Genomic DNA, 26,035 nt, shown 5'->3' on the forward strand with positions numbered 1-26,035 from the left:
AAACATGATCTTTTAGTCACCATTTTTTTTATTTTCCCAAGGGTAACAGGAGAAATTGGACCCCAAAAGTTGTTGTCCAATTTGTCCTGAGTATGCTGATACCCCATATGTGGGAGAAAACTACTGTATGGGCACACGTCGGGGCTCGAAAGGGAAGTAGTCACGTTTTGGAATGCAGACATTGATGGAATGATCTGCGGGTGTCATGTTGCTTTTGGAGAGCCCCTAATGTACCTAAACAGTGGAAACTCCCCACAAATGACCCCATTTTGAAAACTAGACCCCCTAAGGAACTTATCTAGATGTGAGGTGAGCACTTTGAACCCCCAAGGGCGTCACAGAAGTTTATAATGCCAGGGCATGAAAATAAAAAAATCGTATTTTTTCCACAAACATGATAAATTATTCCCCAATTTTTTTATTTTCCCAAGGGTAACAGGAGAAATTGAACCCCAAAAGTTGTTGTTCAATTTGTCCTGAGTAAGCTGACACCCCATATGTGGGAGAAAACTACTGTATGGACACACGTCAGGGCTCGGAAGGGAAGTAGTGACGTTTTGGAATGCAGACATTGATGGAATGGTCTGCGGGTGTCATGTTGCCTTTGGAGAGCCCCTAATGTACCTAAACAGTGGAAACCCCCCACAAATGACCCCATTTTGGAAACGAGAACCCCTAAGGAACTTATCTAGATGTGTGGTGAGCACTTTGAACCCCCAAGGGCTTCACAGAAGTTTATAATGCCCGGGCATGAAAATAAAAAAATCGTATTTTTTCCACAAACATGATCAATTAGTCCCCAATTTTTTCATTTTCCCAAGGGTAAAAGGAGAAATTGGACCGCAAAAGTTGTTGTCCAATTTGTCATGAGTACGCTGACACCCCATATGTGGGAGAAAACTACTGTCTGGATACACGTCGGGGCTCGGAAGGGAAGCAGTGCCATTTTGGAATGCAGACTTTGATGGAATGGTCTGCGGGTGTCATGTGCGTTTGGAGAGCCCCTGATGTACCTAAACTATTGAAACTCCCAACAAGTGACCCCATTTTGGACACTAGACCCCCCCACGGAACTTATCTAGATGTGTGGGGAGCACTTTGAACCCCCAAGTGCTTCACAGAAGTTTATAACACTCGGACGTGAAAATAAAAAAATCATTTTTTTCCACAAAAATGATATTTTTGCCCCCAATTTTTTATTTTCCTAAGGGTAACAGGAGAAATTGGACCCCAAAAATTGTTTTGCAATTTGTCCTGAGTAGGCTGATACCCTACATGTGGGGGTAAAACACTGTTTGGGCGCATGGCAGAGCTTGGAAGGGAAGGAGCACCATATGACTTTTTCAACTCAGAATTGGCTGGAATTGAGATCAGACGCAATGTTGCATTTGGAGAGCCCCTGATGTGCCCAAACAGTGGAAACCCCCAATTCTAACTCCAACCCAAACCCCAACACACCCCTAACCCTAATATCAGCCCTAACCCTAGCCCTAACCCTAACCCTAGCCCTAACCCTAACCCTAGCCCTAACCCTAGCCCTAACCCTAGCCCTAATGGAAAAAAGGAAATAAATACTTTTTTTTAATTTTATTATTTTTCCCTAACTAAGGGGGTGATAACGGGGGGTTTGATTTACTATTTATGGCGGTTTTTATTTTTGGCAGCTGTCGCACGCTAAAAGACGCTTTTTATTGTAAAAATAGTTTTTGCATCACCACATATTGAGAGCTATAATTTTTCCGTATTTTGACCCACCGAGTCATGTGAGGTCTTATTTTTTGCGGGACGAGTTGACGTTTTTATTGGTACCATTTTCGGGCACGTGACATTTTTTGATTGCTTTTTATTCCGATTTTTGGGACGCAGAATGAACAAAAATCAGCGTTTCATGAAATTCTTTTGGGGGGTGCGTTTACACCGTTCCGCGTGCGGTAAAATTGGTAAAGCGGTTTTATTTTTCGGGTCAGTACGGTTACAGCGATACCTCATTTATGTAGTTTTTTTATGTTTTGTCGGTTTTATGCAATGAAAACTATTTTATATAAAAAATAATTATTTTTGCATCGCTTTATTCTGCGAGCTATAACTTTTTTATTTTTTCGCTGATGATGTGGCGGCTCGTTTTTTGCGGGACAAGATGACGTTTTCAGCGGTACCATGGATATTTATATGCGTCTTTTTGATCGCGCGTTATTACACTTTTTGTTTGGCGGTATGATAATAAATCATTATTTTTTGCTTCGTTTTTTATTTTTATTTTTTAAGGGGTTCGCTAAAGGGGTTAACTAATGGGACAGTTTTATAGGGCGGGTCGTTACGGACGCGGCGATACCTAATATGTGTACTTTTATTGTTTTGTTTTTTTTTATTTTCAAAAATTGAATTTATCGGGGAATATTTTTTTTTTTTTTTTACTAATTTATTTGGCGATTTTTTTAAAATTATTTTTACACTTTTTTTTAATTTTTTTTTTACTTTATTACATAGTCCCAGGTGGGACATCACTGTCCTGTGACAGATCGCTGATCTGTCACATCACAGATCACTGTGACAGATCAGCGATCTGTCACAGGCATTGAAGAAGACTTCCTCTTGCCTGTGCTTTGCACGCACTGAGGAAGCCAGCTTCCTCCAGGCCCCCGTCACCATCTTGGATTCAGGGGCCTGGAGGAAAGGAGTCCCCCTGCAGCAGCGCTGCACATTGCGCTGCCGTGGGGGGCTCAGGGAAGCACGGAGGGAGCCCCCTCCCTGCCGATGCTTCCCTTTAACTCCCGGTACACCGCAATCATGTTTGATCGCGGTGTGCAAGGGGTTAACGTGTCGGGGGCGGTCCGTGACCGCCCCTGACACATAGTGCCGGGTGTCAGCTGTGATAATCAGCTGACACCTGGCCGCGATCAGCGGCGCTCACCACGTGGGCGCCGCTAATCGCGGTAGACGTACTATCCCGTCCATGGGCATAGGGGCCCGGGTCCCATGGACGGGATAGTACGTCGGATGTCAGGAAGGGGTTAAAGCCATCTGCACACATTGTGTGCCTACAATGAGTTTTTGAGGAGTTTTGATGCAGCATCTTACTGTTCCAGCCATTGTTTTTGCCCCCAGCTAAAAAAATCTGCCCCCAACCACCCCAGAAAAGGCGCGTCTGTAAAATGCACCAGTTCTGGCACTTACCCGCTCTCTTCCCACTGCCATGTAGTGGTGGCATATGGGGTAATAAAGGGTTAATGTCACCTTGCTATTGTAAGGTGACATTAAGCCTGGTTAATAATGGAGAGGTGTCGATAAGACACTTCTCCATTATTAATCCACTAGTCAGAAAGGGGTTAAAAAAACAGTCACACATTAAGAAAAAAGACTTTTAATGAAATAAATAAACACACAGTTTTCTCTATCTTTATTGCACAGCTAATCCAATATCGAAGACATCATTCTCCTGTAAAAAAAAAAGTCCAAAATAAAAAATCAACAATACCCATACCTGTCCACCGTACACTGAGTCTGCGCTGACTCCCTGCCTCACCCGCGGTGAACTGACAGCATGGGAACATGTTCAGAAACTTTCCCACGCTAATCAGTTCATCTATGGTCAGGAGGGGAGGCTGCGCAGGCAGCTTTTCTGTCATTCCTCCATGGTTTACAGCAGGACCGGTCACATTAGCGACCGCTCCCGGTTGTAAACTATTTAACCCCTTCAGATGGATTGCGGCATGGGACTTGACTGTACGGCGGACAGGTATGGATATTGTTGCTTTTCTATTTTGGATTATTTTACAGGAGAATGAAGGCTTCAATATTGGATTAGCTGTGTAATAAATTTGGTCAAAAACTATGTGTTATTATTTAATTAAAATATTTTCTAATTAACGTGCGTGTGTATTTTTGTACCCTTTAATACTGTTGGATTAATAATGGATAGGTGTCTTATTGACACCTCTCCATTATTAACAAGGCTTAATGTCACCTTTCAATTGCAAGGTGACATTAACCCTGTTATGATTGGGTCACCGAGGAGGAAAGCAAGACCAAGCTAAGCCACAGAAAACCAGAGAGGTTGGTAACTAAGCAGATTGCAGACCCCTGATCCTATCCACACAACTAGCAGTAGCCATGGAGCGTACCTACGATGATTCTAGATGCCTCGACACAGCCGGAGAACTAAATAAGCCTAAAGCAAGAAAGGGGAAATCTAAACTGCCCCAGAGCAGACCCCAAAAGGAATAGATAGCCCCCAAACATATATTGTTGGTGAGACAAGATGAAATCACAAACGCAGGTAGGAAAATAGGCTGAGCAAACGATGGGGCCCACACTAACTAGACAGGACAGGAAAGGAAAGACACGGTCTGCAATCACGCAAAAAAAAACTGCAAAAAATGTCCAACATGTCTGATAGAAAAATACTGAAGTCACTCGACTTCGCCCACTATATCAGCACTCTGGCATATTCTGAAAGCAGAGCAAAAAGAGGTCAATCTAATAAGGGACAGAAACAAACTGGCACAAGCAGTAACAAAAGGATGGAAATTCAGCACAGCCCCAGCCGGGGCTGGCTGACCACACAAAATTGAATGGACAAAACCAAATCAAATGTGAACAATAGCAAAAAAACACTTAGCTTGAGCATGCAGGGACTGAGCTGGAAACGAAGACCTCAGGAGGCAGGAAAAAATCACCAGCAGGGATAGAGGGATCAGCTGTCTTAAATCCAGTCAAAAACTAGAGATGTCCAATCGTCCTCCTCATTATCAGGTGGCAGGCCTCTGTTAATTAGATCAGCTCCATTACCTCATGTAACCACCAGAGGGAGCCTGGAAAGAGAACTCGCGACCCCTCTGTCAATATAACCAGCTCCACTACCTTCACTAGTAACCAGAGGTAGGCCAGAAAGTGAATTCACAACAGTACCCCCTTTGAGGAGGGGTCACCGAACCCTCATCCACGCCACCAGGCCGATCAGGATGGGCCGGGTGAAAAGCACGAACCAATCTATCGGCATGAATGTCAGAAGCAGAGACCCAAGAATTATCCTCCTGGCCATAACCCTTCCATTTGACCAAGTACTGAAATCTCCGTCTAGCCAAACGAGAATCCAATATTTTCTCTACCTCATATTCCACATTGCCTTTAACCAATACAGGGTCAGAAGGTGCCAACATAGGAACTACTGGCTCCACAAACCTCTTCAACAGAGATTTATGAAACACGTTATAGATCTTAAACGTAACTGGAAGAGCCAATCGAAAAGAAACAGGATTAAGAATCTCCAAAATCTTATAAGGTCCAATGAATCTTGGCTTGAACTTTGGAGATGCAACCTTCATAGGAATATTCTTTGACGACAACCAAACCATATCACCCACTTTAAACCGGGGACCAATGGTCCTATGCCGGTTGGAAAACCGTTGGGCTTTTTCCTGAGAGAGGGACAACTTATCCACCACTTGGTCCCAAATCTGCTGCATTCTCTCTACCACAGTGTCCACACTTGGGTAGGTCGAAGATTCTACTTGCCCTGAAGAAAATTCGAGGATGAAACCCAAAGTTACAGAAAAAGGGTGACATCAAAGTGGCAGAACTAGCTCGATTGTTTAGCGCAAATTCGGCCAAGGGCAAAAATGAGACCCAGTCTTCCTGATCAGCAGATATAAAACATCTCAAATATGACTCCAAAGTCTGGTTTGTTCTCTCAGTCTGCCCATTGGTCTGGGGATGAAACGCAGAGGAGAAAGATAACTGAATTCCCTGTTTGGAACAAAAAGTTCTCCAAAATCTGGAAACAAACTGGACTCCTCTGTCCGACACAATGTTCTCAAGAATCCCATGCAACCAAACCACCTGTTGTAAAATCAAGGGCACCAACTCTGAAGAAGATGGCAACTTTGTGAGTGGTTCAAGATGGATCATCTTAGAAAATCTATCACAAATCACCCAGATAACAGTCATTCTCTGAGAGACAGGAAGATCAGAAATAAAATCCATTGAGATATGGGTCCATGGCCTCTTGGGCACAGGCAGGGGCATCAACAACCCACTAGAACGAGAACAGGGTTTAGACTGAGAACAAGTCCCACAGGACTGCACAAAATTCCTGACATCACGAGATAAGGTAGGCCACCAAAAAGACCTACTCACCAAATCTCTGGTACCAAAAATAGCTAGATGACCAGTTAACGTGGAGCAATGAACTTCAGACATCACTCTCTTCCTCCACTGGTCAGGAACATACAATTTTCCCATAGGGCAACCCTCAGGTTTGTCCTCCTGAAATTCCTCCAGGGCACATCTCAAATCGGGCGAGATGGCGGAAAGAACTACCCCCTCACCTAGAATGGTAGTAGGCTCGGTCACAATAAGAGAATCCACAAAGAAACTCCTAGAAAAGGCGTCCGCCTTAACATTCTTAGTGCCCGGAAGAAAAGAAACCACAAAATTAAAACGCATGAAAAACAAGGCCCACCTAGCCTGTCTAGGATTCAAGCATTTGGCTGATTCAAGATAAATCAAATTCTTGTGGTCGGTGAGGAGCACAAATTGATGCCTAGCTCCCTCCAACCAATGTCTCCACTCCTCAAATGCCCATTTCATGGCCAAGAATTCCCGATTCCCCACGTCATAGTTACGTTCAGATGGGGAGAATTTTCGAGAAAAGAAGGCACAGGGATTCATTTTAGAAGTCACCGGATCTTTTTGGGACAAAACAGCTCCTGCACCAATCTCAGAAGCATCTACCTCCACCTGAAATGGAAGTGAGGCATCAGGTTGCTGTAAAACTGGAGCAGCAGTGAATCTCTGCGTAAGCTCTTAAAATGCCGAGACTGCCTCTGGAGACCAATTCACCACATCAGCGCCCTTTTTGGTCAGATCAGTCAGTGGTTTGACAATACCAGAAAAATTACCTATAAATTTACGATAGAAATTAGCAAAACCCAAAAACTTCTGGAGAGCCTTCAAAGAAGTGGGCTGAACCCAATCATAAATGTCCTGTACCTTGGCCGGGTCCATTTCAATAGCCGATGGAGACAAAATAAATCCCAAAAATGAAATCCTCTGTACACCAAAGAGGTATTTTGATCCCTTAACATAAAGGGAATTTTCCCTCAAAATCCGGAACACAGTCCGGACATGTTCCACATGAGAATCCCTATCACTGGAAAAGATCAAAATATCATCCAGATAGATGATCAAAAACTTATCCGCAAATTCCCGGAAAATATCGTACATAAAGGATTGGAAGACAGAAGAGGCATTAGTGAGCCCAAAAGGCATCACCAGGTACTCAAAATGTCCCTCCGGAGGATTAAACGCCATCTTCCATTCATCCCTGTGCTTGATGTGAATAAGATTATACGCCCCCTGAGGTCAAGCTTGGTAAACCAGCAGGCACTTTTAACTCTGGAAAATAAATCAGAAATCAGGGGTAACGGGTACTGATATTTAACAGTGATTTTGTTAAGGGAACGATAGTCAATACAAGGCCTTAATGAACCATCTTTCTTGGTCACAAAAAAAAACAGCACATAAGGGTGAAGAGGATGGTCTAATATGACCCTTCTCCAACGACTCCTTGATATAAGATCGCATAGCATCATGTTCGAGTACCGATAAGTTGAAAAGCCGACCCTTGGGAAATTTACACCCGGGCATTAACTCAATTGCACAGTCATAACTCCTATGAGGAGGCAAAGACACAGACTTACTCTCGCTAAATGCATCAGAAAAATCAGCCAAATAATCAGGAATATCATGAGACTGGGGAGAGGTGGAGAAAACAGGAGTGTCACTAAGAACACACTGACAACCCCTACTCACCACAGACACAGATTTCAAATCCAAAACAGGATTATGAGTTTGCAACCAGGGAAAACCCAGAACAATAGTATCATGCAAATTGTGCAGCACCAAAAATTTACAATTTTCTTGGTGGTCCGGGGCGACCCACATTATCACCCGGGTCCAAAACTGGGGTTATTCTCTGCCAAAGGAGTAGCATCAATACCCCTCAAAGGGATAGGAGTCTGCAGGGGTATCATGGGAAAACCACAACATTTAGCAAAGTCCAAATCCATCAGATTCAAAGCTGCTCCTGAATGTACAAAAGCCTTAGCGGAAAATGTAGATAAGGAGCAGATCAGAGTAATTGCCAAAAGTAACTTAGGTTGTACACTGCCCACAGCAAATGTGTGCCCAAAATGTTTCTCTCATTTAGGGCAGACAGAAATAGTATGAGAGGCATCTCCACAGAAAAAACACAGCTTATTACGCCTTCTAAACTCCTGATATTGCGCCCTAGACAAAACCCTATCACATTGCATGGGTTCAGACTTTTGTTCAAAAGGCGGCAACGCCTCTCGTGTAGTTTTACATTCACGTAAATGCCGATCAACTTGAATGGTTAATGACATACAATCATCAAGATCAGAGGGAACAGGAAATCCCACCATAACATCTCTTACGGTTTCTGATAAACCCTTCCAAAAGAGAGCTGCTAAGGCACCGTCATTCCATTTAGTAAGGACCGCCCACTTTCGGAATTTTTGACAGTATAACTCTGCAGAATCCTGACCCTGGTTCAATGCCAATAGGGTTTTCTCAACTTGATCAATAGTATTAAGGGCATGTCACACTAAGAGATATCGCTAGCAATATCGCTATAACTTGTGACGTTATAGCGATATTGCTAGCGATATCGCCGACTGCTCCCCCGCTGGTTATCGCTGATCGCTTGAGAACGTTCAGGACCGTTTCTCGTCGTAAGCTTCCTGCGGCGCTTCCTGCTATGACGACGAGCGACACGTGGAGCCGGGCGGGAGGACGCAGGATCGCCTAGTGTGACAGGTAAGTAGCGACCCCCATCCCCAGCGATGTTGCTAGTGAGATCTGCCTGTTTGGCAGCTCACTAGCGACCACTTAGCGATGTACCAGCGATCCTGACCGCGTCATATCGCTGATCGGGATCGCTGGTACATTGCTTAGTGTGACAGTACCTTTAGGTTCATCATACAACAACGCCAAGGCTTGAAAAAATGCATCTACATTAGTCTGAATAGGATTTCCAGGTGTCAGAGAAAAAGCCCAATCATGGGGATCGCCGGGCAGCAAGGAGATGACAATTTTAACCTGCTGCACAGAGCTCCCCGATGAGTTAGCCTTCAAGGCAAGAAATAGTTTACAATTATTCTTAAAATTCAAAATTTAGACTGATCCGCAGAAAACACATCAGGAGTAAGGATTTTTGGTTCAACAGCAGGTGATTGAGTGAGATAGGCGGAAATTCCCCACACTTCACCAGCGAGCTGTTCAACACGATCAGACAATTGCTTAATCTCCATTAAAGAAAAAAAATCCTCCTACAGCCCCAGAGAAAAAGAGGAAAAAATATATAAAAAAAAATTCTGACACTTTTTTTTTTTTTTTACAATTCTCTCCTGCTCTTGAGTACCCTAGAATCTGCAGTTTAGGCTGGTGATTCTGTTATGATTGGGTCACCGAGGAGGAAAGCAAGACCAAGCTAAGCCACAGAAAACCAGAGAGGTTGGTATCTAAACGGATTGCAGACCCCTGATCCTATCCACACAACTAGCAGTAGCCGTGGAGCATACCTACGATGATTCTAGAGGCCTCGACACAGCCGGAGAACTAAATAAACCTAAAGCAAGAAAGGGGAAATCTAAACTGCCCCAGAGCAGACCCCAAAGGAATAGATAGCCCCCAAACATATATTGTTGGTGAGACAAGATGAAATCACAAATGCAGGTAGGAAAATAGGCTGAGCAAATGATGGGGCCCACACTAACTAGACAGGACAGGAAAGGAAAGACACTGTCTGCAATCACGCAAAAAACCCTGCAAAAAATGTCCAACATGTCTGATAGAAAAATACTGAAGTCACTCGACTTCGCCCACTATATCAGCACTCTGGCATATTCTGAAAGCAGAGCAAAAAGAGGTCAATCTAATAAGGGACAGAAACAAACTGGCACAAGCAGTAAAAAAAGGATGGAAATTCAGCACAGCCCCAGCCGGAGCTGGCTGACCACACAAAACTGAATAGACAAAACCAAAATGAAATGTGAACAATAGCAAAAGAACACTTAGCTTGAGCATGCAGGGACTGAGCTGGAAACTAAGACCTCAGGAGGCAGGAAAAAAATCACCAGCAGGGATAGAGGGAGTCGGCTGTCTTAAATCCAGTCAAAAACACCATATGTCCAATTGTCCTCCTCATTATCAGGTGTCAGGCCTCTGTTAATTAGATCAGCTAAATTACCTCCTGTAACCACCAGAGGGAGCCCGGAAAGAGAACTTGCGACCCCTCTGTCAATATAACCAGCTTCACTACCTTCACTAGTAACAGAGGTAGGCCAGAAAATGAATTACAGCATAACCCCTTATTAACTCACATGCCACTGTTAAAGGCAGTGGGAATAGAGAGGCTAAGTGCCAGGAAAGGCGCACCTTACAGATGCGCCTTTTCTGGGGTTGCTGAGGGACAGATGTTTGTAGCCAAGGGGGGCAATAACCATGGTTCCTCCTTAGGCTATTAATACCTGCCCTCACACACTGGCTTTCCCTCTCTGGTGGAGAAAGTTGTGCGGGAGCCAACACAATTTTTTTCAACAAATGTACCCGTTAATTTAACACCTACATGCCCGGGCATAGTAACTAACTGTGGTTAGTTACAGCAAATTATGATTATCCTCCATCCCATAGTCCTGTGCCCATATACCCTTCATACATATCCTCCATCCCATAGTCCCATGCCCATATACCCAACACACATCCTCCATCCCATAGTCCCATGCCCATATACACATCATACATATTCGCCATCCCATAGTCGAATGCCCATATACCCATCCCACATCCTTCATCTCATAGTCCCATGCCCATATACTCATCATACATATCCTCCATCCCATAGTCCCGTGCCCATCTACCCATCATAAATATCTGCCATCCCATAGTCCCGTGCCCATATATCCGTCATACATATCCTCCATCCCATAGTCCAGTGCCCATATACCCATCACACATCCTCCATCCCATAGTCCCGTGCCCATATACCCATCATAAATATCTGCCATCCCATAGTCCCGTGCCCATATATCCATCATACATATCCTCCATCCCATAGTCTAGTGCCCATATACCCATCACACATCCTCCATCCCATAGTCAACCATTATGACATTATAATGAGTGGCGGGTCTTGCAACCTATGATGACATCAGCATCGCCATGGCAACCATTATGACATCATAATGAGGGGCGGAGCTTGATACACACACACTTTTTCCCCATTATGTAGATAGGGGCAAAATTGATGGGTGAATTGGAACACGCGGGGTTAAAATTTCACCTCAGAACATAGCCTAGGACACTCTCGGGGTCCAGATGTGTGACTGTGCCAAATTTTGTGGCTGTAGCTACGACGGTGCGGATGCCAATCACGGACATACACACACACATACATACATACATACACACTTGAGCTTTATATATTAGATGTCAATTACAAAAAAACTGACGGCACATCTAGAACTAATCTGAACAACTGCATACCAAAGAACAGCTTACATGTCAAAGGAAATGGTTGCAATCAATTGCATTAAGGCATATCATTTTGAAATACAAGAGGTGTCAATAGCGTAATGGCTTTTGAAATTTAGGAAAAACACAAGAGATACTTAGCACAAAATTTGGCAAAAAAATGCGAGCCCATTCACCAACGTCAAGGTGATCTCATTGCATCGGTCCCTGACTGCCTAGTGTGAATACTTACCTCTGGCTAATAACTTGGTAAAGTCTGTATTTTGACATGTAAGCTGTTTTTGGTATGCACTTGTTCAGACTAGTTCTAGCTGTGCCTTCAATTTTTTTGTAATTTGTATGCTAGCTCTCTGACTGAGCACTCCGCCTTTCACCATGCTGTGATTTTAATTCCATCCAATCGCATTTGGTTCCGACCTTCCTATAATTACAGGCTTTACCAAGTTATTAGCCAGAGGTAAGTGTTCACACTAGGCAGTCAGGTCAGGGACCCATTCGATGGGACCTGTGACAGGGCGCGCAGCCGCAGAATCAAGAGCTTTCGGCATGCATGTGCAACCTATGGGACCTCAGCGCCGACCGCAAGACCAGAAGTGAAAAAGTTGGGCTCCGGAGGTACGCGGTGAGAGCAGTGTAACATTTCAGAATTCGACACTGGCTGTTGCAGCATGGAACACGTTAACGCTGGTGATATAATGTTGTGGCAGCGGATGATGAGACGTGGAGGAAGGCCTCATTAAAACCTAAGCCCAATTTCAAGGAGTGGGTCTCCTTGACTCGTAATGCCCATACGCTAAGTGCATGGGCTGACAAACATTTCCCCATGGGGGGTAAAATTGCCTGACTGTAGGTTAGGTTCAGCATTGTCAGCCAAATATCTGACTGCTCTTTCAGTGCTGTCCACAACTCTTCTGCATTGTGAAGTTTGTCACCTATGCAGATTAGCTTCAGCACAGCCTGTTGCCGCTTGGCTGAGGCAGTGCTGCAGTGCTTCCAGCTTCTGACTGAGGTGTTCATTTCAGAGATGGAGGCTGAAGAAGAGGAGGAGGAGGAGGAGATGCAGGAGCTGTAGACTGTGGGGGCACCCCTGATTGATGTAGGGTCCGCAATCCTCGACGTGGGGAGGATGTTGTGACGACTCCTGGAGTGGACCCTCTGGGTCGTGACACCAACCCTCCCAGGGCGAGCTGACCTAGTGAAGACCACCCCCTATACAGGGAGTGTCAGGGGCAAGCCCCAGGGGGTGAGGCACCACAACTGCTGGCACCAGGCGGCCGGCTCACAGGAGACACGAGTGGGTGAGAGTGTCTGCAGGAACGTGTAAAGTGTGGACACGGGAACACGTGGTATACAGAGACTTCGTTCGTCCGGGTGTGAGTGAAGCAGGAAGCGTGCAAGGAGCACGTCAGAGCACTGAGTCAGGCAGCAGGTGTGCCAGGAGGTACAACTGAGTATAAGACAGAGCACGGAATCGGAGTGTGTGCCAGGAGGCACGACTGAGTATAAGACAGAGTACAGGGTAAGAGCGTGTGCCAGGAGGCACAACCGAGTATGAGACAGAGTACAGTGTCAGAGCATGTGCCAGGAGGCACAACCGAGTACGAGACAGAACACAGGGTCAGAGCGTGTGCCAGGAGGCACAACCAAGTACAAAGCAGAGTGCAGATTCAGAGCGTGTGCCAAGAGGCACAACAGAGTGCAAGGCAGAGGACCTGAGTACAGCGCACAGCCAGGCAGGGACACGGCAGACCAAGCCAGGAAGCACAACAATAATCAGGCACCTCCCCTAGGGGGAGGTCGTCTGATATAGCACATGACTACTACTGGTTCCGGGTCAGGAACTAGCCAGAAAGCACATGACCACTACAGGTTCCGGGTCAGGTCCTCCATTACCATAGAGAGGACCGAGCCCTATACAGCACTGACAGGAGCGCGCAAGCGCAAACGTGACATGTAGGAGGAGGCCCGGGGACGAGAGCTGCGCGTGCGCACCCTACGGGACCCCCGGAGTGACCGCAGCTCCGGAAGAGATGACGTCGGGACCGAGGTCCCGCCCCCAGGTGAGCACGGCGTGACAGTACCCCCCCCTTTACGCCCCCTCTTTCTAAAATTGGAGAGGAACTTAGACAAAATCTGGGGTGCGTGGATATTCTCCCTGGGTTCCCATGACCTCTCCTCGGGGCCAAAACCCTTCCAATCGACCAGGAACATGGTTCTCCCTCTTACCTTCTTCATGGCCAAAATGTCATTCACCTCAAACTCATCCCCCAAGCCAACAGGCTGGGGTGTGTGGCCTGGAGAAGGATGAAATCGGTTAAGAACCACAGGTTTTAGGAGAGACACATGGAAGGAATTGGGAATACGGAGTGAAGGAGGCAGCTTCAATTTGTAAGCAACATCATTAATCCGCCTGAGGACCTCAAAAGGACCAATGTAACGGGGACCCAGTTTGTAAGATGGTACCTTAAGGCGGACGTATTTGGTGGAGAGCCACACCTTGTCACCAGGGAGAAATGGAGGAACGTCCAGGCGCCTCTTGTCAGCGTGTAATTTCATTCTGTCCCGTGCTTTCTCGAGAGCGGTTTTGGTCTCCTGCCATACCCTGGAGAACTCCACAGACTGAGAATCGGCAGCAGGTACCCCCGAGACAGGAAGTACCGGTAGAGGCACATTGAGATGCTGTCCAAAGACGATGAAGAAAGGAGACTTGGTAGACGATTCACTGGAGTGATTATTGTAGGCGAACTCAGCCCAAGGAAGTAGACCGACCCAGTCATTCTGATGAGCATTAGAAAAATGCCGGAGATAGGATGTAAGGATCTGGTTGGTACGTTCCACCTGCCCATTGGTTTGGGGGTGATAGGCGGAAGAGAAATCCAATGACACTTTCATGAGTCCGCATAGAGCTCTCCAGAACTGGGAGGTGAATTGGACCCCTCTATCCGACACGATGTGCTGGGGGAAGCCGTGAATCCTGAAGATATGGGAAATGAAGATCTTCGCCAAGTCAGGAGCAGAGGGTAGTCCGGGAAGAGGAATGAAGTGAGCCATCTTTGAAAATCGGTCTACAACCACCAAGACCACAGTACAACCGGAAGAACAAGGCAGATCAGTAATGAAATCCATGGCTATGTGCTGCCATGGAGCCGACGGAATGGGAAGCGGGAACAGAAGACCGGAGGGTGGTTGTCTGGGTATCTTGTTCTGGGCACAGGACGGGCAAGATGCTACAAAGTCTTTAACATCCTGGGAGAGTGAAGGCCACCAATAATGGCGAGAGATTAAGTCCAAAGTCTTTTTGACACCAACGTGGCCGGCAATCTTGGACGAATGTCCCCAATTTAGCACTCGTTTTCGGTTATTCTCAGCCACAAAGGTTCTTCCCGGAGGTAACGTGGTTAACCTGACAGGAGCCACAGTAATTACTTTGGATAAATCAATGATATGAGAGGGTTCTTCCTCTGCATCAGACGACAGGAATGATCTTGACAACGCATCCGCTCTAACGTTCTTATCGCCGGGCCGAAAATGTAGCTCAAAGTCAAAGCGGGCGAAGAATAGGGACCACCTGGCTTGCCGAGGATTGAGCCTCTGTGCGGACTGGATGTACGCCAGGTTCTTATGGTCTGTGAAGATCTTGAATGGATGTATGGCACCCTCCAGTAAGTACCTCCACTCCTCCAAGGCCAACTTAATGGCCAATAGCTCTTTGTCGCCAATGGAGTAGTTCTGCTCAGTGGAGGAAAATACTTTAGAAAAGAAGCCACAGGTGACAAAACGTCCAGAAGAGGATTTCTGCAGAAGGACTGCGCCAGCCCCAGTAGAGGATGCGTCTACCTCGAGAGTGAAAGGTCTACTAACCTCAGGTCGGTGGAGCGCCGGAGCAGCGGCGAAGGCTTGTTTCAACGACTGGAAGGCCTCTTCAGCCTCAGAGGGCCAAGCCTTTGGGTTAGCTCCCTTGCAGATAAGGGACGAGATGGGGCGAACCAACGAGGAAAAATGAGGAACGAACTGTCGGTAGTAGTTCGCAAAACCAAGGAAGCGTTGGATTGCCTTCACCCCATGGGGCTGTGGCCAATCGAGGACGGCGGACACTTTTGCCGGATCCATGCATAGACCTGATTCTGAGATAATGTACCCCAAGAATGGCAGGGACGTTTGCTCGAAGGCACATTTCTCAAGCTTGGCATAAAGGCGGTTCTCCCTCAGGCGCTGGAGGACTTGACGCACGTTCTTTCTGTGGGCGGAGAGGTCTGGAGAAAAAACGAGGATGTCATCCAGATAGACTACCACGCAGGAGTACAGCATATCCCGGAAGACGTCATTCACGAACTCCTGGAAAACCGCTGGGGCATTGCAGAGGCCGAAGGGCATGACCAAGTACTCGTAGTGACCGTCTCTGGTGTTAAAGGCGGTCTTCCACTCATCCCCGGAACGAATGCGGATCAAGTTGTAGGCCCCACGAAGATCCAGTTTGGTGAAAATTCGAGCTCCTCTAAGTCGGTCAAAGAGCTCCGGGATCAATGGCAATGGGTACTTGTTCTTGACCGTGATATTGTTCAGGCCTCGGTAGTCTATGCAAGGACGGAGGGAGCCGTCCTTCTTTTTTACAAAGAAAAATCCCGCTCCCGCGGGCGAGGAGGACTTACGGATGAAACCTCTAGCAAGGTTCTCCTGGATATAGTCAGACATAGCTTGGGTCTCAGCAGGGGATAGCGGGTATATCCTACCCCTGGGTGGCGTAGAACCAGGAATGAGGTCAATCGGACAGTCATATGGCCGATGGGGGGGCAGAGTCTCGGCCTCCTTCTTGTCGAAAACATCTGCAAAGGACCAGTAAGCCGACGGCAGACCTGTAGGTGCCGGGGATGGACCGGCAGAGTTCATCAGACGGACGGGCAACAGGCACTTCTCCTGACAGAACGGTCCCCATCGGAGTATCTCGCCTGACCGCCAGTCCAGGGTTGGCTCATGAGTCCGTAGCCAAGGGAGGCCTAGAAGAAGTGCGTGAGACATGGTGGACAAGACGAGGAAGGAGATCTTCTCCAGGTGCAGGGCTCCGATCTGCAGCTCGATCTCTTCGGTGGCCTGGGTAACGGACTCCAGCACGGACGTACCATTGACCGAAACAATCGACCGAGGAGTCTCCAGGGATCTGACAGGAATCCGGTATTTTTTAACCGCCTCGAGTGTGATAAAATTCCCCTCCGCGCCAGAATCCAGGAAAGCCTCCTCAGAATAACGCTTGGCACCGAGATTCAATAATACGGACACGAGCAGGGGAGGAGAGGAATCACGTACACCTAGGGAGGCCTCTCCTATCAACCCTAGGCGGAGAAGTTTCCCGGCTTCTTGGAGCAGGAACGGAGGAGGTGAGAGGAGCTCCTCTCTCTGGCTAATTCACGGGCACGTTCCTGAAACCGCAGGTCGATGCGTGTCGCCAGTGAGATCAGATCCTCTAAAGAGGTGGGAGTATCCCGACCTGCCAGTACGCCTTTGATCCGACTGGACAGGCCACGCCAAAAGATCCCTACGAGAGCCTCGTTGTTCCAACCGAGTTCGGAGGCCAAGGTACGAAAACGGATGGCATACTGTCCTACCGGTAGCGTACCCTGATGGAGGTTAAAGAGGGACTCGGTGATAGAGGCCAGCCGACCCGGCTCGTCGAACACCTTGCGGAAGGTGTCCAAAAAGGTGGAAAGCCGAGAGACGAGTGGGTCATTGCGCTCCCAGAGGGGGTTCACCCATGCTAATGCCTCCCCCTCTAAGTGTGAAACAATAAAGGCAATTTGGGCGCGCTCAGTGGGATAGTGCTGCGGCAAAAGCTCAAAATGTAACCGGCATTGTTTCAGAAATCCTCGACAAAACTTAGGGTCCCCGCTATATCGGGGTGGCTTGCCGAGGCGCGGCATCGGGTGCGGGGCCGAGGACTGGGCAGAAACGGATTGTATGGCCGACAAACGAGACTCCATGGATTTCAAAAAGACCATAATCCTGGTCTGACTCTCCCGTAGGAACACCAGTTCCTTTTGGATGGAGGTGGTGGCACCAGCGGGGTCCATGGCCTGATTATACTGTGACGACTCCTGGAGTGGACCCTCTGGGTCGTGACACCAACCCTCCCAGGGCGAGCTGACCTAGTGAAGACCACCCCCTATACAGGGAGTGTCAGGGGCAAGCCCCAGGGGGTGAGGCACCACGACTGCTGGCACCAGGCGGCCGGCTCACAGGAGACACGAGTGGGTGAGAGTGTCTGCAGGAACGTGTAAAGTGTGGACACGGGAACACGTGGTATACAGAGACTTCGTTCGTCCGGGTGTGAGTGAAGCAGGAAGCGTGCAAGGAGCACGTCAGAGCACTGAGTCAGGCAGCAGGTGTGCCAGGAGGTACAACTGAGTATAAGACAGAGCACGGAATCGGAGTGTGTGCCAGGAGGCACGACTGAGTATAAGACAGAGTACAGGGTAAGAGCGTGTGCCAGGAGGCACAACCGAGTATGAGACAGAGTACAGTGTCAGAGCATGTGCCAGGAGGCACAACCGAGTACGAGACAGAACACAGGGTCAGAGCGTGTGCCAGGAGGCACAACCAAGTACAAAGCAGAGTGCAGATTCAGAGCGTGTGCCAAGAGGCACAACAGAGTGCAAGGCAGAGGACCTGAGTACAGCGCACAGCCAGGCAGGGACACGGCAGACCAAGCCAGGAAGCACAACAATAATCAGGCACCTCCCCTAGGGGGAGGTCGTCTGATATAGCACATGACTACTACTGGTTCCGGGTCAGGAACTAGCCAGAAAGCACATGACCACTACAGGTTCCGGGTCAGGTCCTCCATTACCATAGAGAGGACCGAGCCCTATACAGCACTGACAGGAGCGCGCAAGCGCAAACGTGACATGTAGGAGGAGGCCTGGGGACGAGAGCTGCGCGTGCGCACCCTACGGGACCCCCGGAGTGACCGCAGCTCCGGAAGAGATGACGTCGGGACCGAGGTCCCGCCCCCAGGTGAGCACGGCGTGACAGATGTGTTCCATCCCAAGGTCCAACAGGGTCCCAGCTTCCACAATATTAACCCAGTGTGCTGTCAGTGAGATGTACCGTCCCTGCCCACAGGCACTTGTCCACGGGTCTGTGGTTAGGTGGACTTTCCCAGTAATGGCATTGTTGAGGGCACGGGTAATGTTGTGGGACACATGCTGGTGTAATGCCAGTATGGCACAACGGGAGAAATAGTGGTGACTGGGGACCTAGTACCTTGGGACAGCCGCCACCATAGGTTGCGGAAAGCTTCTGTCTCAACAGGCCTAAAAGGTAACATTTCGAGTGCAAGCAGATGAGAAATGTGAGAATTAAGTACTGTGGCCTGTGGGGCATTAGCTGCGTATTTCTGCTTTCATTCCAATGACTGGGGTATAGACAACTGAAGGCTGGGCTGAGACAAGGACGTGGACGTGATGGTGCTGATTGACTGTGGGCAACATCAGGTGCAGGGCCTGAGGCATCTTCACAGGCATGGTGAACTGGGGATTGGCTTGTACACAAAACAGTGGAAGAAGCAGTGTTGTCACCTGCAGATAGTGTTCCTGGAGGCTGGGGTTCGGCCCACAAAGTCAGGTGCTTTGCTGCCATGTGCCTAATCATGCTGGTGGTAGTCAGGCTGGTAGTTTTGCTACCACTGCTGATGCGGGCATGGCAAGTGCTGCAAATGGCCTGTTTGGGGTTATCGGCGGAGTCATTAAAAAATAACCAGACTCAGGAAGATTTAACAGTTGGAATGGCAACTTCTGTCCTGTTGGTGTTACGGAGAACGGATGCACACCTTCTGTCTGCGGCCACTGCTTCTTTCTGCCTGTTTGGGTGATATGCCCCCTTCCCTATGTGTGCTGCTGTCCTTGCTCTGCATGTCCTCCTGCCAGGTTGGGTCAGTCACTAGGTCATCCACCACCTCGTCTTCCACATACGCACCCTGCTCCTCCTCCTGACTTTCCGGGAATTGTGTCTCATCATCGTCCACCTCTTGTGACTGTGGCTGCTCAAAGATATGTGCATCGCTGCTGGGAATATCATCTTGCCCCGCTTCAAGTGGAGCGGGCAAGAGGCATGAGTCTCCAAATGGGAAACTGAACAGATCTTTGGTGTGTCCGAGTGTTGGATCAGTTGTCTCAGGGCACTCAGCATGGTGGGAGGAAAGAGGATCAGGGTGAGTAATATCCAGTCCACACTCACGGCTATTCAGACTTGACCATGTGGAAGACATGGTGGTGGTGGCGGCTAAGTGACAGGAAGGATTATCCGCTATCCAACCAACAACCATTTCACACTGCTCTAGCTTCAATAGTGGTGTGGTGATGTCCCCTAGAAACTGGGACAGGAAAGTCGAGCGCGAAGATGTGGGTCTTTGCTGTGGCCCACTTTCAGCCTGGCCATGGCCTCATGCTCTGCATGCACCATCAGCATCACGTCCACTTCCCTGTCCCTTGCCCCTTGCCTTGCCCATTTTAAATGGAACACTGAAATATTTGAAAAGCTGAATACAAATGGATTTATTTTGAGAAAAATTAGATGTGATAAGTGTGCCTGCAAAGCGAAGATTTTTCCACCACAGATACACCAGGCCTCAGCCTGAGATAACAGACTGTATTATTTTTTTTCTGTATTATTTTTTTTTTTAATTTTTTTGGATACAAAAGACTGCTGGATATAATGACAGTGACAGCCAGGCCAAAGAAAGAAAACTGCCGTAAACTGGCAAAACTTTGAGCACACACAGATATGAGCTGCCATGGAGAAACCACTACAACATACACTCACTGGCCACTTTATTAGGTACACCATGCTAGTAAGGGGTTGGACCCCCTTTTGCCTTCAGAACTGCCTCAATTCTTCGTGGCAGAGATTCAACAAGGTGCTGGAAGCATTCCTCAGAGATTTTGGACCATATTGACATGATGGCATCACACAGTTGGCGCAGATTTGTCGGCTGCACATCCCTGATGCGAATCTCCCGTTCCACCACATCCCAAAGATGCTCTATTGGATTGAGATCTGGTGACTGAGGAGGCCATTTGAGTACAGTAAACTCATTGTCATGTTCAAGAAACCAATCTGAGATGATTCGAGCTTTATGACATGGCGCATTATCCTGCTGAAAGTAGCCATCAGATGTTGGGTACATTGTGGTCATAAAGGGATGGACATGGTCAGCAACAATACTCAGGTAGGCTGTGGCGTTGCAACGATGCTCAATTGGTACCAAGGGGCCCAAAGAGTGCCCAGAAAAAATTCCCCACACCATGACACCACCACCACCAGCCTGAACCGTTGATACAAGGCAGGATGGATCCATGCTTTCATGTTGTTTACGCCAAATTCTGACCCTACCATCCGAATGTCGCAGCAGAAATCGAGACTCATCAGACCAGGCAACGTTTTTCCAATCTTCTACTGTCCAATTTCGATGAGCTTGTGCAAATTGTAGCCTCAGTTTCCTGTTCTTAGCTGAGAGGAGTGGTACCCAGTGTGGTCTTCTGCTGCTGTAGCCCATTTGCCTCAAAGTTCGACGCACTGCGTTCAGAGATGCTCTTCTGCCTACCTTGGTTGTAACGGGTGGCAATTTGAGTCACTGTTGCCTTTCTATCAGCTCGAACCAGTCTGCCCATTCTCCTCTGACCTCTGGCATCAACATGGCATTTCCGGCCACAGAACTGCCGCTCACTGGATTTTTTTTCTTTTTCGGACCATTCTCTGTAAACCCTAGAGATGGTTGTGCGTGAAAATCCCAGTAGATCAGCAGTTTCTGAAATTCTCAGACCAGCCCTTCTGGCACCAACAATCATGCCACGTTCAAAGGCACTCAAATCACCTTTCTTCCCCATACTGATGCTCGGTTTGAACTGCAGGAGATTGTCTTGACCATGTCTACATGCCTAAATGCACTGAGTTGCCGCCATGTGATTGGCTGATTAGAAATTAAGTCTTAACACACAGTTGGACAGGTGTACCTAATAAAGTGGCCAGTGAGTGTATGTGTGGCCTGTATTATTCTTTGGCTAAATACTGATGTATTTAACAAAAACTGACAGCCAGGCCAAAAAGAGAAAAAAGCCGTAAACTGGCCAAACTTTGAGCACGCACAGATATTAGCTATCACGGAGATACCACACCAAAAAAAATGTGACCTGTATGTTTTTTTTATTTGCCTAAATGCTGCTGTATTTAACCAAAACTGACAGCCAGGCAAAAAAAACAAAAAAGCCGTAAACTGGCCAAACTTTAAGCATGCACAGATATGAGCTGACACAGAGATACCACAACAAAAAATGTGTGGCCTGTATGTATTTTTGCCTAAATACTGCTGTATTTAACAAAAACTGAAAGCCAGGCAAAAAAAGAAAAAAGCCGTAGACTGGCCAAACTTTGAGCACACACAGATATGAGCTGACACAGAGATACCACACCAAAATGTGTGACCTGTATGCTTTTTTTATTTGCCTAAATACTGCTGTATTTAACCAAAGCTGACAGCCAGGTAAAAAAAGAGAAAAAAGCCATAAACTGGCCAAACTTTGAGCATGCACAAATATGAGCTGACACAGAGATACCACACCAAAAAATGTGTGGCCTGTATGTTTTTTTCGCCTAAATACAGCTGTATTTAACTAAAACTGACAGCCAGGCAAAAAAGAGAAAAATGCCATAAACTGGCGAAACTTTGAGCATGCACAGATATGAGCTATCACAGAGATACAACGCCAAAAATGTATGGCATGTATTTTTTTTTCCTAAATACTGCTGTATTTGACCAAAACTGACAGCCAGGCAAAAAAGAGAAAAATACCATAAACTGGACAAACTTTGAGCACGCACAGATATGAGCTATCACGGAGATACCACACCAAAAATGTGTGACCTGTATTTTTTTTCTAAATACTGCTGTATTTAACCAAAACTCACAGCCAGGCCAAAAAGAGAAAAAAGCCATAAACTGGCCAAAAACTTTGAGCACGCACAGATATGAACTGGCACGGAGATACAACACCAAAAAATGTGTGTCCTGTATTCCAATTACACCTGGGGCTAGCTATATATGGCTAATATATCCCACAGGTAGCAGCAGCAGTACCAGGACACAGAAAAGGAATGGACCCTTTTGATGTATACAATGCTCTATATACACACAGAGTGCCTGCAGGCCTTGCACTGATGTGTATACTGCGACGTACACTACCCTGCATGCCTAACACTGGAACCTATATACTCCGTAATTAGTCCTTAGAAGGACTGTTGGTTTAGCAGGATGTGAGTATTTAGGATGGTAGACCCCACACTTACTAATAAATACCCAATTCTGACCCTATCAAGGCAGCCGCTCTCCCTACATTCTCTCAATCCGGAGCTGAATGCGCCGAGCAGGGAGGCGTCCGGTCTCTTATACCCCTGATGACGCTGTGTGAACAGCCAATCACTGTACAACCACAACAAGTATGGCTGCAGCATTTCATAGCCTGGCAAACAATCCCTGCAGCGTGATTCGGTCTCTAAAATCCGTCAAAAATGCTGGGTGGAGACCCAAGTTCCCACCGAGTAATCCCGGAAATGCTCGTTGAGTGCACCAAGTACAGTGCTACTCGGGAGAGTACCAAGTAGTGGCGAGCACGTTTGCTCATCACTAATCACTACCCTTTTCACCCATTAAAATTAAAGAAAGTTAAAGGGAACCTGTCATCAGGTTTGACCGAAATGAGATAAGACCATCACCTCTCATATCTGATATATGGCATTCTATAATGCTCTATATATGCCCCAACCTGACCTGCAAGACCAGAAAAAGACTTGTTATACTCGCCTGTGGGGCGGTTCCACCCTAGGGGTGTTGCTGGTTGAGGTCTGGCGCCTCCCTTCTAGTTGCAATGCCGTCCTCCTTCTTGCTCCTTGTGGATGATTTGTCCCTATGTCATCCACACAGGTTCCCCGGCATCGTGCGGCTGCACAGGCTTACTTCTTTGCCCTGTCTAGGGCAGAGTAAAGTACTGCAGTGCTTATGCGATGGGACTCTTTGACCTTTCTCAGCACCTGTGCATTGCAGTATTTTGCTCTGTCATCTTCAGGACAGAGAAGTATGCCTGTGCAGGAGCACAATGCAGGTTATACTGTGTGGATGAAATAGGCACGTGTCATCCACAAGAAGCACAAAAGGAGAACGGTATCTCAAGTAAAAGGTAGGAGGAGCCAGACCAAGACCACCAACATCCCTTGGAGTGGACCGCTCCGCAGGTGAGTATAATGTATTTTTCTTGTCTTACAGCTCGGGTTGTTGGTATATATACAGCATTATAGAATGCTGTATATCAGACCTGAAAGGTGGTGATCTTATGTCATATCGGTCAAACCTGGTGACAGGTTTGCTTTATTTTTTTATTACAAATTTCCGAATTTCTTTTTCTCCACTTAATTGAAAAAAAAAATCCATGAAAGGTTGGCATCACCATAATCAAATTTATGATTTAATGAATTTTTACCACAAAATGTATACAGCAAAAAGGAAGCAGAATTGCATTTTTTCAATATTTCACCACCCTGTTTTTTTTTTTCATTTTCTAGTGCATTATATGGTAAAATGAATTGTGTGATTCAAAATTACAACTCGTTTTGCAAGAAACAAACAACAATATGGCTATGTAGATAGAAAAATCAAGCATGTCACTTGCAAGAAAAAAAGAGAAGATGAAAGTGAAAATTGGCTGTGGAGACAAAGGGATAAACAACAAAAATTATTTGTTTTAAAGGAACACTTCAGAGTTTATATTTTTATTTTTAGCACTGGAGTGGTGTCACTAATGTAAATTACCTAATGCTAGTATTATACTTTTCAGCCACTGTCTTCTGTTATTGGTGCCCTTCTGGTGAACCTTCTGCATGTTTTGACCTGCTAAATCACTTCAGTGTTTGATGAACTAGCTGGAAGTCACTACTCAATGGCAGTCTGTGAGAATCAGAATGAGGCGTTCATATAGTTACATTAACTGAGATCAGAAGACAGCTTATCGGGACTTGGACTGGCGCTTAAATGAGCTGAACATAGTAGCTGGTAAGGAAATTACCATGGACAGGGAACATGGATTAGTGATACCACTTCAGTGGTAAAATAGAAAAAGTAGGAGTGGGGCTTTAAAGGGAATCTGTCACCAGTTTTTTGGCCTATTAACTAAAAATATCATCTAATAGAGTGTGAGCTATATATTCCCCAACTACTTGTGAAACCCCTGACTCCCCATGAATCCCCCATAAAAACCTTTTATATTGCTATCGTGCTGTATGTTAACCCCTTCACTACCAAGGGTGGTTTGCACGTTAACTACCGGGCCAATTTTTACAATTCTGACCACTGTCCCTTTTCTCTGCACAGAGATTGAAGCTTCAGAGACTGGGAGTTCTGTGGAAACTGTTTGGGTAAGAATACAAGGACAGAACAATGGAAAGGACACCATTGTAGGCATTTACTACAGGCCGCCTGTGCAAGCTGAAGATATGGATGAACTCTTTATGCATCAAATGGCCAAGTTCTCCAAAAAATATGACATAGTTGTCATGGGAGATTTCAACTATCCAGACATTTGTTGGGAATCTCTCTCAGGCAAAACTAACAGGTCAAGGAAATTCTTATCCTCTCTTGCTGACAACTTTATCTTCCAAAAGGTAAAGGAGAAAACAAGGGGAACTGCTACCTTGGATCTAATCCTTATAAACAGGGAGGAAATGGTTGAGGAGGTAAAAGTGGCTGGGACCCTAGGAGGTAGCGACCATGCTATTTTAGAATTTTGGATAACTAGAGGCGGAAGACCTGTGAAGACTCAGACGTCAAGGTTAGATTTCAGAAAGGCAGATTTTAAGGGATTCAGAAAGAGAATTGGAGTTATCCAATGGCTGGATATCCTTAAAGACAAAAATGTCCAGGAAGGATGGGAAATCTTGAAAAATGAAATTCTCAAAGCACAGTTGTTAACAATTCCGAAAAGAGGGAAGAATAGGAAGCATTTAAGGAAACCAGGATGGATGAACACAGAACTTAAGCACATGCTAAAAAGGAAGCAAAAAATGTTTATAAAATGGAAAGAAGGAGGCATATCTAAAGAAGAATATAATGCTGTCTGCAGAACCTACAAGGCACAAATCAGATTATCTAAAGCTGAAAATGAATTGAGGCTTGCAAGAGATGTCAAAAGCAATAATAAAGGATTTTGGGGATATGTCAAAAGTAAAAGAAAAGTCAAAGATGCTATAGGATTTTTACAGGATGAAAATGATGAAATGGTAAGACAGGATGTTGAGAAGGCTGAACTTTTAAATTCCTATTTTGCATCTGTTTTCTCTCAGAAAGGAAATGTAACATCAACTGTTATTCACTGTCCTATTAAGGGAATAGAAGAATCCAGGATATCTATAAACAGAAAGATAGTGAGGAAACACTTAGCTAACCTAAATG

Source organism: Dendrobates tinctorius, unplaced genomic scaffold, assembly GCF_039654945.1.
Source record: "Dendrobates tinctorius isolate UK_male_01 unplaced genomic scaffold, ASM3965494v1 ptg000133l, whole genome shotgun sequence".
Taxonomy (NCBI): Eukaryota; Metazoa; Chordata; class Amphibia; order Anura; family Dendrobatidae; genus Dendrobates; species Dendrobates tinctorius.